At 47.4% G+C, this 15,959-nt stretch overlaps 1 long non-coding RNA gene across 3 annotated transcripts in view; it reads left to right on the forward strand.

The window, feature by feature from the left end:
* LOC125935498 (uncharacterized) overlaps positions 1 to 15,959 on the forward strand; it is an 80,561-nt gene that overhangs the window by 19,889 nt on the left and 44,713 nt on the right. The window contains exon 3 of one of the 3 annotated variants that reach the window (XR_007461695.1): positions 534 to 3,678. The exons of the other annotated variants lie outside the window; for them this stretch is intronic. This is a non-coding gene — a long non-coding RNA (uncharacterized LOC125935498). Of the gene's footprint in view, positions 1 to 533; positions 3,679 to 15,959 lie in introns of those variants that run through there. 3 annotated transcript variants of the gene reach the window in all.

A 15,959-nucleotide genomic window follows, 5' to 3' on the forward strand; every position in this document is an offset into this window, starting at 1 on the left:
AGCAGCCACTTGAAATCCAAACATTCCTGTGCCCCAGCCCCACTGGCCTTTCAGATGCCCCCTTTGGAAGCATATGGAACAGATTTGCTAGCCTATGACCTTCTTGTCTGCTTGCGTTTGGGCAGACAGTGAGGATGGACAGATTCTGCTCCAAAAAGGGGCATGAGAAAGGAAGCAGCACTCTCGGAAAAACACCAAGAGCCTGAGCCCGCCCCTCCCAGAGGCCTTGGCCAGAACCCAGGTCAGGCTGAGTAAGAGCCAAGCCCTGGGCTCAGGAGGCCACCCTTGGTGCTGGGCCCCAGAGGGACCCAGGGTCAGAGAGAAAGGACAGTTCCTGCTGCTGCCCTCTGTCTTTAGGGACAACACTTGTAATAGAGCAGCTTCCTGATGATGCTTGTTCTGTTGAACAAGCAAAAAATGTACAATGAGGAAATCCTGGTAGCTTTTTCATTTTTCCCCCAATTTCCTAGCCTAGCACCTGTCATCTGAAATAGCTGTTGTTTATTTTCTTTTGGTAACATCTTGGCTTTCAGACCAAAGTCTACTTGGAGGCCCCAACACAACTCACCCTATGCGAGGAATGTGCTGAGGGTCTCTTAGCTTCTTGCAACCAAGACCAGATTGAAAGGACCAAACCAGGATAATGAGGCCATAAACCAACCAGGCTCTGGAGCCACATTGTCTGAGCTCAAATTCCATCTCCATAATTGCCAGCTACTGGGCCTCCATCACATTCCTCCCTAAGACTCAGTTTTCTTGCTGGTAAAAAGGGATGATAACAGAAACTGCCTCAGTGGATTGTCTTATAGACAAAAGGAAGAAACGTATGTAAAGGGGTCAAGCCTGGTGCCTGGCATATGGAAGTCTCCATTAGTGGAAGCTGCCGCTATCATGGCCGCTGCTGTGATTGTTTTTGCTATGGTGTCTTGGCCCCTATCCTGACATCATGCCTATGGCAGTCAGGCTCCTCATGGAGGTGGTGCCCTGGGGTCTCAACAGGAACCCTCTATCCAATATGAATATACCACTCACCAGGCTGTTGAGCAAGATGGACTCCACCACTGAGTAGTTCAGCCCTTTGTGTTGCCTGCCCCTGCCCTTGCCTAGGAATCAGGTGCCTATCCCTCGGGCTTGGACCTTACCCAGCCTTGACCACCCCACTCTTCTGCCCTTCTGCATCCTGGGTGGCTGTTTGGGCCGTCCCGTGGAGGACTTCACCGGAGGGTCCCAGGTGCTAACTTGAGATCTGTAGCCAGCAGGTTGCCCACCTCACCTACCAGCTGGACATGTATTACAAACTGCTGATTCATGAAGGCTCATGTGGCCTTGGTTGTTTGTACATTCTCTCATCTCCAGCTGTCGGCCAAAACATAATTGTAGCTGTCACTTTGGCAGTGAGATGCTGCGATGTGTCCTAATACAACTGCCTCTGCTCCACAGCAGTGAGCTTTTAGGAGGTGGGAGGAATCTGCAGCTGCTCCTGTGGAGAGAGCTGTTCTGAAAAGTGGTCTGTGTGATGTTCACCCAGGTGCAGCCATGAAGGTAGTGTGAGCACCAGAGTAAGGCCCTGCATTTAAACAGGCACTGGCGTGCTTTCATCTGCAGCTATAGTAATGCAATTCTGATGACATCAATTAATAAGAGAGACACTGCCATTGAAATGAGGCATTTTGAGCATCTGTAAGAGCTTGGAAAACACTGTTAGATGTATATGCAAATTGGACTCCAGTGTTCATGGGATGAATGAATGGTTAAAACACTGAGGTCCAGGGGTGCCTGGGTGGCTTAGTCAGTTAAGCGTCCGACTTCGGCTCAGGTCATGATCTCACGGTTCGTGGGTTCCAGCCCCGCGTCGGGCTCTGTGCTGACAGCTTAGAGCCTGGAGCTTGCTTCAGATTCTGTGTCTCCCTCTCTCTCTGCCCCTCCCTGGCTCACACTCTGTCTCTCTCTCTCTCTCTCTCAAAAATAAATAAACATTAAAAAACAAAAACAAAAAACACTGAGGTCCATGGTTTAGGGAGATGATGCCAGAGATATAGCTGGGGCCAGATTGGAAAGCAAGGGACCTGAAGGCCAGGCCATGGAGGTTGGACTTTATCAAGCAGGCAAAAGGGAGCCACTGAAGGACTTAAGGCAGAGAGTGATGTAGTCAGACGACAGTGGGAGTCTGGGCTCAAACACCCCTAAGTAGTAGCAATAAGGGTAAGACTCTCCCTCTGTATAACGTAGGTATGCTTGGGAAAGTTTCTGGAGTACCTGGAGCACTGGCTCCTGGATTCAGGGGTGGCTGTGACTTCATGCTTAGTGGGTAAGTGTCGGAAAGGCCAGCCCTAGTCAGGCCAGTTAAGTGTGCAGTCAGTAAGGGGACATACAGGGCTCATGCCATGTCCTTTTTCCTCAGTCCTTCCAGGCCAGAGTTCATTAAGGAAGCGCTTGTGTGCTGATGTGCTAAATTCAAGAGACTGCAGACACTTATGCCAAAGGTCAGGGGAGCCTCCTGGGGCTGAGAGATGGTTCCACTGCCTGTGGGTATTGTCTCCCCTATCGTACATACACACTTAGAAAACAGCAGATATATATCCAAGTTTGGTTGATGGAGCCCTTCCTAGAAGAAAGGTTTTATTCTCTTGTGCTTAAATAAATACCAGTTTAAAGGATGGTTTCATGAAGACAGAAAAATATGAAGCATTGGGACCATGACCAATGGGTGAGCCACCCACGATGATGGAAGCCAGAGCATATCTGGACCATCGTGTAAATCAAGAGGAAAACAGGATTCAGGGGACAGAAATTTTGTGTCCCCTTCTCAGAAGGGGATTGTTTTGCAAGCAGGGGTTTGGCAGTGATTCTCGCCTTTCAGCTGTAAGCTGGCGAGGGCAAGATGCCTCTCAGGTTGTCAGGGGAGGAAAGGCAGGAGGAAGAAATTCCATTCTGGCATGATCTTCCATCCTTGTTCCCTGAACTGTGCTACCAGGGGGGCAGGAGGGAGGAGAAGTGGCAGGTGTGGAACAGTGAGGAAGTCTCCTTACCTGAGCAGCTCCTGACACAGGTGGCTATGGTGGTGGGTGCCTGGAACCCGTTTGCCTATGGGCGGAGCCTGAACCTTATCCTCTTCCCTGATGGCAGGCAGCGCATCATAACCACCTCTGGCTACCCTTGGCTGGCTTGTAGCAATATGCCCAGATGTAGTTTTACCCTATTTCGTTTGCTTTTTCTTCTTTTTAAATCTATTTTGAGAGAGAGGGAGAGCAGAGGAGGGGCAGAGAGAAAGGGAGAGAAAGAATCCCAAGCAGGCTCCGTGATGTCAGTCTGACGTGGGGCTCAATCTCATGAACTGTGAGCTCATGACCTGAGGCAAGATCCAGAGTCAGATGCTTAACCGACTGAGCCACCTAGGCACCCTTCCAGTGAAATTCTTTTAATGTGGGACTGGAACTCAGGACCTTAAGACCAAGAGTCACATGTTCTAACCACCTGAGCCAGCCAGGCACTCCTTCACAATAAATTTTTAAAAAGTATGCAGTAATGCCTCTCCTCAAATATAAAATGAATGTGTGTTGAAGATTTAACTTAATTCATCAGTTAATAAGAGAAGCACTCAAATATCACAACTAATCCAAACATTTATTTATTATTTTTGAGAGAGAGCACAAGCAGGAGACGGGCAGGGAGAGAGGATAGGAAGCAGCCTCTGCACTGACAGCAGAAAGCCTGATGCGGGACTTGAACTCACAAACCGCAAGATCTTGACTGAACCACCCCGGTGCTCCTATCACAACGAATTCAAAGGAGAACTCAAAGTATCACTCATGGTTGTCAGATAAGGGATGCTGAAATGATTTTAGAAATGGGTGCAAAACTAGTCAGTGCCCACAAGGCAACAGTTGGTGGTCCTTGGCCAGCCACAGTCTGTGTTTCTGTGTTTCTGAGAACAGGAATTACATTACTCTCAAACTTCTACAACTTCACTTCCATCTTTAGAGACGAGAACTGTCTACTCAAAGACAACAGAAGGCAGAGAGAACCTAGGTGGGTTAGTTACTCGGGATGCCCGCTAAATTTCAAGATCTTTCACAGTTGTTCCCTCCACTTGCAATTGGCTCCCTACCTACATCCATCCTAGGATTTCCTCTGCTCATCACCTCTGCTGCCCTGTTTTTATCAGCTCACCCAATGGCTTTGCCCATGTTCCAGGTGATGAACCTGGGAAAACAAGCTATCACCTGGGTGGAGCTGGCTGAGTGTTCCCCAGGCTCCAACTCTGCTTCTGTGGTGGTGGGCCTTGGAGGTGTGAGCCAGGCCATCTCAGGGCTGGTAGTCACATTGGGCCTAGTGTGGGTAGTCACATTAAAAAATGGTTAAGGTTTTGTGGAAAAAGATCAGATTAGAAATGCAGAGAGAAAAGACCTATGGTCCAGCACAAAAGACAAAGTGTTTGTGTAATGACCATTGAGTTCCTGGGATGATTTTCTGCATTTGGATTCTGTGAGAATCCTCCTTTATACTTGGGTGGGTGTCTATTCCAATAATTTCCTATCTAAGAGAATAGCTGACATGCAAGCTGTATTATGACTGAGGGGCGTGGGGTGGTGTCTGAGGGTTTCCCACAGAGCCCACCATTTGTGTTGGCACCATGGAGCATTGTATCAGCCCCAAAGGGCGGGGGGCAGAGTGGTCCATCATACGATGGAAAAGAACAAATATCTAACTCACCTTGCACCCTTGGACAATCACCTTACCTCCTAAGAACAAGTTTTCTTTTTAAGTTTATTTATTTATTTAGTGATCTGTAAATCCAATGTGGGGTTCGAACTCAATGACCCTGAGATCAAGAGTCTCATGCTTTTCTGACTGAGGCACCCAGACACCCCATGAACAAGTTTTCTTATCTTAAAAATGGGAGACAATGCTCCTTTCTGGCTTGCCTCCCAGGGCTGCTATAAGGTTCCTGTGAGAGGCATGGGTATGAGCTTACTGCCAAGGCCAGTCATGTGGTGGGAACTGAGCCCACAGCTCTGGCAGGATGGGAGAGCTTGGTCCCTCTGTGTAAAGTGCTTTGGGAGAAGAGGTTTTGTGCAAATGGGCAGTCATGATTAATTGATGGGGAGGCTCTTAGGCAAAGGATCAGATTTCATAAATATATATATATATATATATATATATATATATATATATATATATGTATATGCGCACACACACACACACACACACACACCTTGGCTATCCTGAAAAAGAAATGTTCATTCAGGGTAAGGCAAGCATATCTAAATGAAGATTTTCCATACCTTCAACAGGTACCTTCTCACAATCTTCATTCATTCACTGAGCACCTATTGTGTATTGAGCACCTACTGTGCTCTGATAAGCACTACTGATAAGCACTGTCCCAGGCACTAACATACCAAGATAAAGAGTTAGTTCCTCCCTTTATGGTCCTGGGAGGCCAACATACAAAAAGATTTACCAAGGAGAGTAATAAGCACAGGCAGAGGGTGTTCTAACAGTACCAAGGAGGGGCACCCACCCAAAACCCCAGTGGCTTCAGGGACCCTCAGAGCATGTACAGAGTAAAGTCAGTCTTTGCTGGGGTGCCAAGGGAGGTGAGAGGCTGGCTGAAGTGGGCAGTGGGGCCAGTCATGTGGGGACTTGGGGGCCTCAGAGGAAATTCTGTGCTTGAGAAAGTGAGTGTTATGGTCAGATTTGTATTGTAGAACAGTCCTTCTGGCTGCCCACGGAACACACGTTGGAGGGGAACATTCTAGAGGCATAAGACCTATTAAGAGATGATTACAGGCATCCAAACAAGAAGCAATGACCTGAGAAAAGGAGTGCAGGGAACTGACTCAAGAAATGTTTGGGCCAGCATTTAACCAGAGAAAAGAGACAGCAATGACCTTCAGGTGTGGTTAGGGTGGTGCCACGATAGGAAAAAGAAACCACAGGAGGAGAAGTAGGTCTGGGTGGGGGTAGGGGGCTGAGCGATAAGGATTCAATTTGAGACATGGTGAGTATGAAAGACCTGTGCACATCCAGGTGGGAGCATCCAGGAGGAAGATGGATACACAGGTCTGAAGCCTAGGAAGCAGTTTGGGCTGGGAAGCTAGGGTGACTGCAAGCACAGAGGCTTCTAAGACTGTGGCGGGGAGGAGAGAGCAAGACAAGTGGAGGGGGCACCATGCCCTTTGGCCCTAAAATGCTCTCCTGCTGAGAATGAGGGTGAGAGGAGGGGATAAGGGCAAAGAGGAGGTGTTTGGAACCCTTGTTATGGGAAATAGGAAAGAATCTGACCCAGACCTGGCAATACATCACTGTACTGCCTTTGGAGGTGATGAATCTGCTTTGACACTGATCTGTCGCCCTCAAGGTTTTCTCCAGGATCTAAAAGCCAAGAAGTCAGGCTGGCCTATAGTACCTGGGCTGCAGTCTTGCTGAGGTTGTGGCAGAAGGAAATAAAAGGTGTGGAGCCGAGGGGTGCCTGGGTGGCTCACAGACTCAGGTCATGATCTCACGGTTTGTGAGTTTGAGTCCTACATTGGGCTCTGTGCTGACAGCTCAGATTCTGTGTCTCCCTCTCTCTCTGCCTCTTCCCTGCTCATTTTCTCTCTCTCTCTCTCTCTCTCTCTCCCTCAAAAATAAATAAACATTAAAAAAAGAAGTGTGGAGCAGAGGCAGCTAACTGTTCACCAAACACAGTCATCCTCTGCCCTTCTATAGAATAAAGTTGAGGATAGGAAAGAGTCAGCACAGACTACATTTCCCAACACACACCCTTCGGCTCACATCCGTTGCATCTGAGAGGAGTCAAGTGACTTGTTCTTGGCAATAGAATGTTGATCAGGGATGACATGTGTCATTTCCAGCCCAAGATAGTTAAGCAGCAGATAGGCCTTCTCCACCCTGCCTTTCTCCTTCCTCCATGTTGAGATCCTCTTGGAAACCACATGTTGGAGAGAGCAGAACCACAGGTGGGAGGTTCCTTGTCCGTGACTTATCACTTACAGGAGAGATGCTACTGATCAGAAATACCCATTTGGGTTTTATGTGAGCAAGAAATTCACTACATTGTCTGAGGCAATACACGTTTTGGGATTTGTTTGTTATAGCATTTAGCATTACCCTAATTAATATAGGGCTTAAGAAAATTTTTGGTTGTTCAGATGGCTATGATGGGACCAGGATGGGGAAATAATTGAGGCCTCTAAGGGTACAGAAGGTTTTTGTTAAAGTCCAAGAGCGGGAGTAGAGAGAGTTCTGGGAAAATCTAACAAATAGGAGGTCAAGTCCTCTAGTAGAATTCAGGAGGCTAAGCTTTCAGAGGGAATCCATCCCACTGTGTGGCAAGAGCCAAGTGGGAGAAGGTGAAGAACGTTAAGCAGATCCAGGAATTGTGATGCTGGGGGTCAGGAATTATGATGGCTCGTTGGTCCACTTGAATGTCATAGTCTGTTATAAAGCAGGATGTGGGGTAGAGAGGAAGCCTCTACCCCAGAGGGCTGGCCATTGTCTTACAACCAGGGCACCAGGAAGGAGTGCTTTCTTAAAAAGAAAAGACTAGCAGGACTGCCATCATTCTGTCCAGTCAGCTGCCATGGCTGACTGGACCTGAGCAGGGCATCTCATCACTGCTTAGGAATTGCTCAGTAGGCTACATGAGATGTACACCTGAAAGCTGGACCATGAACAGAACGTCTATAAATGCTGGGGTAGGCTCACGCCATCTAGAATCAGCCCAACTTATAGCAAGAGTGTTATCTTCAGTTGGTAGAGAATCTTGGCACTCTCCAAAGTGCTTATTTATAAATCTTTTTGAACCTCATGGACATCCAGGGATACCCGTATGAAGACAATGTCACTCTGTGCCAAGTATGGTCACCAAAATATTAAGTGAGATCCCTCAGGAGGGTATAGAGCCAGGATCTCCTAATCCCTGTCCTGTGGTTCTCATTATAAAATTCCTTTTAGAGACATTTTTGCACATTAACTGCCCTTCATCTTAGGAAGATTTAGGCCGCAACATACCGTTGGCACAGGCATGGCTGAAATGGTCTCCAACGGCACATCCAGGTAGCAATTCCCAGAAGAGTTTCTAAATGAGTGGTGCCAAAACAGGAGTAGTATAGGAATGACAGAAAACTCAAAATAGTAGAAAGTAAGAGTAGTTTATGTCTCTTTAAAAAAAAAAGTCTTCAGTAGATCAAGGGTCAAGGTTGCTACAGCCCTCCACAATTTCAGAGGCCAAGCCTCCTTCCCTTTTGTGGCTTTTCTATTGCTCTGTAACAAATCACTTCAAAACTCAGTGGCTTAAAACAACAATAAACGTTTACTGTCTCCCACTTTCTGTGACATATCAGGAATTCACAAGTGACTTAGCTGCATGGTTCTGGCTGGAGCTGTTTCATGAGATTGCAGTCAGGATGTCAGACAGAGCTGTGGTCATTTGAAGGCTTGACTGAGACTACAACACTCCTGGCAAGTTGGTTCTGGCTGTTGACAATAAGCCTTAGTTTCTTACCACCTGTCATCCTCCATAGGGTTGCTTGAGTGTACTTACAACATGGCAGCCAGCTTCTACACACCTAGAGCAAGTGATTCAAAAAGAAGTAAGACAGAAGCTGCAATGTCTTTTACGATGTAGTTTCAGAAGCCACACCATCATTTCTGCAACATCCTATTGATTACACAGGTAGCGCTATTTAATATGGGAGGGAAGTAAATAAGGACATGAATACCAGAAGTTGAGAATCATTGGAGGCCATCTTGGAAGTTAGTTTACCACATCTGCCATCCTCAAGGTGTGGCTTCACCCTCATGTTCCCAGATGGCTGCTCTAACTCCAGCTATCACATCACCAAAGGTGCTTTTTAACTAGCACAAAGAAGGGAGAAAGGAAGAAAGCATGCCTTTTCCCTTTAAGGATACTTTCCAAAGGTTGTATACACCATCATACTTATATCTCATTGATCAAAAATTAATCACATAGCTGGAAAGGAGGCCAGGAATTTTAGTACCTATGTATGTATTTATTTGTTAAGTAGGCTCTGTACTCAACGTGGGACTAGAACTCATTACCCCAAGATCAAGAGTCGCATGCTCTACCAACTGAGCCGGCCAGGTGCCCCGAGTATTTATTTTTGATGGTCATGTGCTCAGATATTGGGGGCAAGTTGGTAGTCTCTGCCACATTAGCAATGTTCCCACATTTATTTCAAAGGATAGGGGGAGGGGAGGGGACCATAGAGACCATCACTATTTTGGGTTACTGCCTGACTAAGGACTTATGACCCATCTTGTCTGCTTGGCTGGGAAATAAGTGTGTGTGTGTGTGTGTGTGTGTGTGTGTGTGTGTGTTTCAGCCATGCGGGAAGAGTGCAGATTAGTGCTTTACCCTGTAATTAGTGAATCTCAGTGTAAAGAGAAAATAGTCCTTAGAAGAGCTCAGGAGACAAATGAGTGTTAAAAACAGACCTAGTGCTAGAAGCCCAGCCAAGGATCGTCCCAAGAATGAAGATGATCCAGAAAATGAGAAAATGAGAAGATCATCACAGGAGGCATCGTGAGGGCAGCCACATTCTGTACTCAGACCTGTAGGTTTAAATAAATTCTAGGCAGCTCAATTTACTGATCCAAATGCAGAAGCACAGATGGGCCACTCTACCAGCTGTGTTTTTAAAAGATCATATGATTCCTGATCAATGAACCGAAGAGACCAAATGCAGACGTGTTTAAATCTGAGCTGCAGATTTGCCCAGAGACCTCTTAGAGACCAGAGCCAGGACTTGAGCAATCAGCTGGGTGCTGACTCAAGCTGGGGTGAGGGGGTAGGGAGGGTGGTGCTGGGCATCAGAGCCTAGCTTAGCAGAAGATGAGCCATCAGCCAGCCAGCAAATTCTAAGGCTTGAGAGGTCCACAGAAAAGCTGCCCTGGTAGAAGTAGGGCAAGGCACTGACTTGGCCAAATGGCCAGGGACAGGGGGCACTGTCGTTCTAGAGGAATGCAAAGTCTGAAGCAAGAAGCCTGGGGCCGAAGCACCCAAGAGGACAACTAGTACTGCTAAGGCCCTTCTAACGGGGGCTGGATTTCTCCTTGCTACACAGCTTGCCTGGGCAGCAGATCCTTATCGTGAGGGTGAAAGAGGTAGACTGAGGACTCAGAAGTACTTGTTTCATGGAGGGTGGCTAAGGGTTTCCTACCTGCCTGGCTAGTCTCACAGACTCTGCCCATGGCCCAAGCTGAATGACATACTGGGTCCTGAGTGCCCACCTGGCCATCTCCAGGTGAGGTTGGCAGGACACCTGCCCAGGCAGCATACTTGGGCTCTGTATTGCATCTGGGCTGTCAATCATAACTGTATTGCTGCTATAAAAGAGTCCATTTCCAGAGCAGTGAGGGGATCACCAAAGTTTCCAGCCTTCCCCACTCTGCTTTCGCCTGAGTCCCAAGTTCACCAAGAACCTGGGGGACCACTACAGCCTCCTAATTTGAGGACCATTTCAAGAGACATAACCTCCAGGAATGGCCAACATCAGGCTCCAACCTTAGGCGGAGCGGGAGGTCCCTGGAGACTAAGGGTGGGCTGGCAAGAGGGCTAAACCATCTTGAAGTGAACTTGAAATGGCTTGGGAAATCTGGGACTGTTCTTCATGGTTCTGTCGCACCAGTGATCACTGAGCATCTGCTCAATGGAGCAGACATTAGGCTACCCCCTGGGGACACAGCGCAGAGGAAGGTTCATATGACATCACTCCAGACACATAAATAAAGCAAAATAGCAGAGGGTGCAATGTGCAGTGATGGGTACAAGTACAAGATACAGAAATAATGGTGGAGGGGAGTGTGCTAGTACAGCAGTAAAGAAAAGCTTCCCAGAAGAGGTGATACTTGCAAGAAAGAACAGGAGTTTCTCAGCTGATAGTGGGGCCAGGTGAGGAAAAGCATCCAGGTAGAGGGAATAGCAGACCCCAGAGCTCTGAGCTGTGAAACTGCCTGGAGCAGAGGAAGAGAATTTCCTTGCCTGATGTGTTTACAGTACTCTGAAGCTTCTGGGCCCTTTCAGGGTGCAGTGGGGACTTGATCTCTTCCACTAAGCTGCTCAAAGGAGTCAGAGACAGGAGAAGATGCTTCTTCCCTTCAGAGTTTGTTGGGTTTTCTTTCATCTTTGAGTCCTCAGTACCTGGTCATGAGAGTGGAGGTACCATAATTAAGAAGGAAGCTTTTCTGATCTTGGAGAACCTGTCCAAAACCCAGTCCTTCTGCATGTTAGGTCTCCAAGTAACTTTGGATGGCCCCTTAGGCATGGCTGTCCCCAGTAGCTTCTGATGGGGCAGGAGGCAGGACTGGGAGGTGCACAGGGCTTCCCTCGTTGGTGTCAGACCCAGTCTCTCAAAGTGTCTAGGTCTCTCTGGGATCCTTTGGAACCCCCAGCATTGCTAAATCACCCATCCTGCCTCTTGCAATTGGCTCTGGACTATGGGAAGCATCATCTGGCTTATGCTGGCACATCCTCACCACTTATTTTGCGGTGTACAAGCTAGCTTTTCCTCCAGGACCCAGGAAAATGTGATATGCAGATAAATCACCAGGTGACCCAAAACCAAATAGCTAGTCTGAAGTTGTTCTATGAAGACAGAAAGAACTGGATGCCCCAAGAGGTTCAGTGGGCACCACCCCCTCTCTGGGTCAAGGTGGGAAAGTGTAACTGAAACACACCCGTGCTAAGATGCTAGCTACCCTGTCTCCAGCTCCAGGTGGACCAGGAACCTGAGGCACAGAACTACAACTGCCTAGTGAGGCTTTGGAATTCTCCATACAAGGAGAGGGTGGGCCCTGCCCTCAGTACAAAGGTCCAGACCAGACCAGCTCATTCATTCCCCTGATTATTGCTCTTCTCACTGGGATGCACAAATAGGCTCCTGGCAACCCTGGCCTTTCTCTCACCTTTGCCAGCTCCAACGTCAAGACCTAGCTCAGATCATATCCCTCTGGCTCAAAAACACCTTAATTACATAAACTCCTTGGTCTGGCGTTCAAGGCCCTACCCACTACAGTACTAACTTGCTCCTCACCCTGGATCTTGCCGTTATCTGGTCCAGATGCCCCCTTGTTGCTGCTGACCTCCTGACCAGGCCCAGCTCCAGTGCCGTGCCACCTATCAAATGTTCCTTTTTACCCTCTGCCCTCTGAACCCATGGCCTAAGGGATGGAGCTTTTTACTAGATTTGCATCTTTAATTACAGGAGTGATACATGCTTGTAAAAACATTCCCACATTACAGACGCATACATGTTAAAATGAGTGTGTCATCCCAACTCTCCTTTCCCTAGAACTGGTCCCAGTTAACAGTCAGGCAGGCCCTTGGGTACCCATTTTACCCAACAGGAGAGGGGCCTTTGGAGGCCTTCCACAACGCTTGACATGATGGTGGCAGGTGGGGGCAGAAATGAGTGTAAATGAGGGAAGGTTTCAGAGGTGGTGATTTTGGTTGACTTTGATTTTTTTAATGTTTATTTTTAAGAGCAAGAGAGACAGAGCATGAGTGGGGGGAGGGGGGCAGAGAGAGAGGGAGACACAGAATCCGAAGCAGGCTCCAAGCTCTGAACTGTCAGCACAGAGCCCAAGGTGGGGCTCAAACTCACGGAATGTGATGTCATAACCTAAGCCGAAGTCAGACGCTTAACCGACTGAGCCACCAGTGCCCCAGGTTGACTTTGAAAGAAAATTTTCAAGGTCAGTCTGTGAGACCCCTTGATTTCTTTCAAAGAACAGTGCCCCAGAGAAGCATTTCCTGTTCATATGGGAATATCCATTCTATTCTAAGAACCAGAAACTCAAGTTCAAAAGGCAACCAGGCCTCTGTAAAATCCTCGTGGCCTAGCACTACTTCTACTACAAGCCCGGGCGGAGCTGAACTGGAAATCTGGCTGTGGTTGTATAATTGCCTAGGTGTGCAAACCCTAGAGCTTTGTCCAGTGGCCAAGGGGAATCAATGAAAAAAGTTTGCAGAAGGAGAGTAACATTTTAGACACAGACCATGAGCAGGAGGTGATAAGTTTGGAAGAAGTGAATCCCTTTGAGTGAACAATAATGGTGGTTTGGACTTGGGCAGACACAGTGGAATATGAGAAGAGGGAGAATTCAACACAGCAGATGGGGATGAGGGGCAGGAAGCAAACTCTAGCTCAGGTGTTGTGGATATGGGTTCCAGATTGACAGTTGCATTTAGCAAACAGTTGTTAACTGGATTGGACTAAGAGTGTGAGGACCTAGGTGTCCCTACAATCTTTCATAGATAAAGAATCAAAGGCAATAAATACTCCCAGTCTGGCCTTCTAGATGCTTAGAGAGGACTAGTCAATCAGTGCAGACCTGACTGGTCACCCAGATCTTGATTCAAGCATGTCAGGTACACACAGAGGCTGCTAGACACCATAATCTTGAAGCAGATGTTCCAGGTACACAGCTGACCACTTCCAGCCAACCCACTGCTCACCTGACCTACAAACCCAATATCCCCAGTCAATCAGCAACACTCAGAAACTTTGCTTTTTGAAAACAGAACACAGATAATTCATTATTCCATTTCTTCTCCCTCCCCAACCCTGAGCCTTAGATTCTCTGCTGGAATAGTTTCTCTGTTTGGTGGTAAAACTTTTCCACTCAGCCCTCAATCTTTAGCCTCTTATCCTATCTCAAGCCAGAGGCTCCCACCAGCTCCCACAAAGTTGAATATACCCTATATGTTCTTTGCACAATTCTGACATTCTTCACTCTTTGAGCTCTTTCGTCTTTGAGCTCTCCTGGGTACCTGGGAGTGCAATGAATGGCCCAACAGGAGCCAGGGGTGTTGTGTGAGGCCAGGAAGCTTGCAGGGTTGGGGGCATTGGGCTGGGGTTTGGGGGAAAGAATATAGGTAGGAATTCCAAAGCCTCAGTTCTGGTCTCTAACTCCTCAGGTATCCTTTCTTCTCTGGGCCTGTCCCTTCTCCAGCCCCCAGGCCTTTGCACAATGCTTCTCTTTCTGCCTGGAATACTCTTCTTTGTTTGGCTCATCCTGCTGGTCTCTGCTGTCTCAGGGAAACCTCAATGACTTCTTGGTTCAGATCAGATTCTGTACTTAAATATTCCCATAGGCCCATATTCCATTACGTCTTTCCCTTCATTAGGGTTTTGTTGTTGTTGTTGTTGTTTGTTTTTTGCTACCATCTGTCTTCCCCACAAGACTTTGCCTTCCATGGGAGAGAGGTTCTGTCTTGTCTGACTCACTGCTGTATCCCTAGCCTATAGCTAGGGACCTGTCCAGGAGTAAGCACTGAATGAATGAATGAATGAATGAATGAACCAAAAGATGGACAGATGGATAGATTTCACCTGGTAAAACAGAAAGCCTCAATTGGATAGGATTGTCTCCAGTACTGATATAATTTTCTAAGCCTTTATTGTTTCATCTCTGAAATAGGAAGAATGTTCCCTCCTTGCTGCTTCACTTCTATATCTAAAGTGACCCAAATCAGTCTCATAAAACTTGAAATGCTTTAAAAACAACTTGGGTAGAGGCTCCCGTTTGGCTCAAGAACCTAATTGTGACACCCAGTCACATTTATGTGACACTTGAAATAGAAATTCAGGCTGTGGGGCACCTGGGTGTCTCAGTCGGTTAAACATCCGACTTTGGCTCAGGTCATGATCTCACAGTCCGTGGGTTCGAGCCCTGTGTTGGGCCCTGTGCTGACAGCTCGGAGCCTGGAGCCTGCTTCTGATTCTGTGTCTCCCTCTCTCTCTGCCCCTATCCCGCTAATGCTGTGTCTCTCTCACTCTCAAAAATGAATAAACGTTAAAAAAAAATTAAAAAAAGAAAAAGAAATTCAGGCTGTGCCTGAAATCCCAGTCCTCACTGTCAGAGCTGGACTTAGATGGCATCTTCCAGGGCAGGATGAGTTTCTAGAAGCCCCAGCCACACCTCCTAGAGTTAGGACAATAGACTCTTCTGTGTCCCCACAGCCAGGCAGGTAAGATAGGTGAATGTCACAGCTCAGAACTGGGAATTGTGCCCCATGAAGAGACCAGAGTGCTCTGCTTGTTTGTCCATCTGTCTGTCTTCAGTAATGGACTGAGTGCAGGAGTTTTTCTGAGGCAGAGCCAGAGGTCTGGCATACGGCCCAATGAGTCATCCCTCAAGAGTCTAGGCTACACGAGAAGGCTGCCTGTGCCCTCCTTTGCTTTTGCTGCTACAGGTGGACCTCACTTACTGGGGTCTGGGTCTGCCTGTAACTTGTACCAGGATAAGGAGAGACCATCTCTATAATCTTCACCAAGGACTTCTGTCCAGCCATCCTCTCCCAAAGGGCCAGGAACTGCTCATTCCTATCACCCCTACCCCAGTCTTGAGAAACATACCCCTCCCAGAAGGGATAGTTTGCTGGACTAAAAGGGTGACCTGTCCAAGGGCTGAAGTGAGACAGAGTCCCAGCCACATAAAAAATAGCACTACTGCTCTTAGAAGCCACGATAGGGAATACCAGTTCCTAGCAAACCAACAAGGACATCAAAAGCCTGAGAAAACTCAATGAGGGAAAGGAGGATGTTTTTGATTCTGGAAGAGACTTTTCATTGGCTTAGGAATGCAATGCCCATTACACAGATAGGTGAGCTCCTTCCCATAGAGACCAGTCTTTGATGGAACCCTGGGAAGAGCCAAAGTATTCACTATTCTAAAGAAGGGTAGCCTCTTGACCTTACTCTTTGATGTGCCAATCTGTGCTTTCCCCTTCTGCTCAGATTTCTATTGATTCTCACTGTGCTTGCTGGTTCCTGGTTACTTTAAGACACCCTAGCTGGCCCAGGCCCTCCTTAAAGTTCCAAGGGTCCATAAATCACTATCAAAATTACAACAGTGTCTTTTGTTGTTGTTTTTTTGTTTCCTGGTTTTTTTTTTTTTTTTTTTTTTTTTTTTTTTTTTTTTTTTTT

The sequence above is a fragment of the Panthera uncia genome (assembly GCF_023721935.1).
Source record: "Panthera uncia isolate 11264 chromosome A1 unlocalized genomic scaffold, Puncia_PCG_1.0 HiC_scaffold_17, whole genome shotgun sequence".
NCBI classification, from domain to species: Eukaryota; Metazoa; Chordata; class Mammalia; order Carnivora; family Felidae; genus Panthera; species Panthera uncia.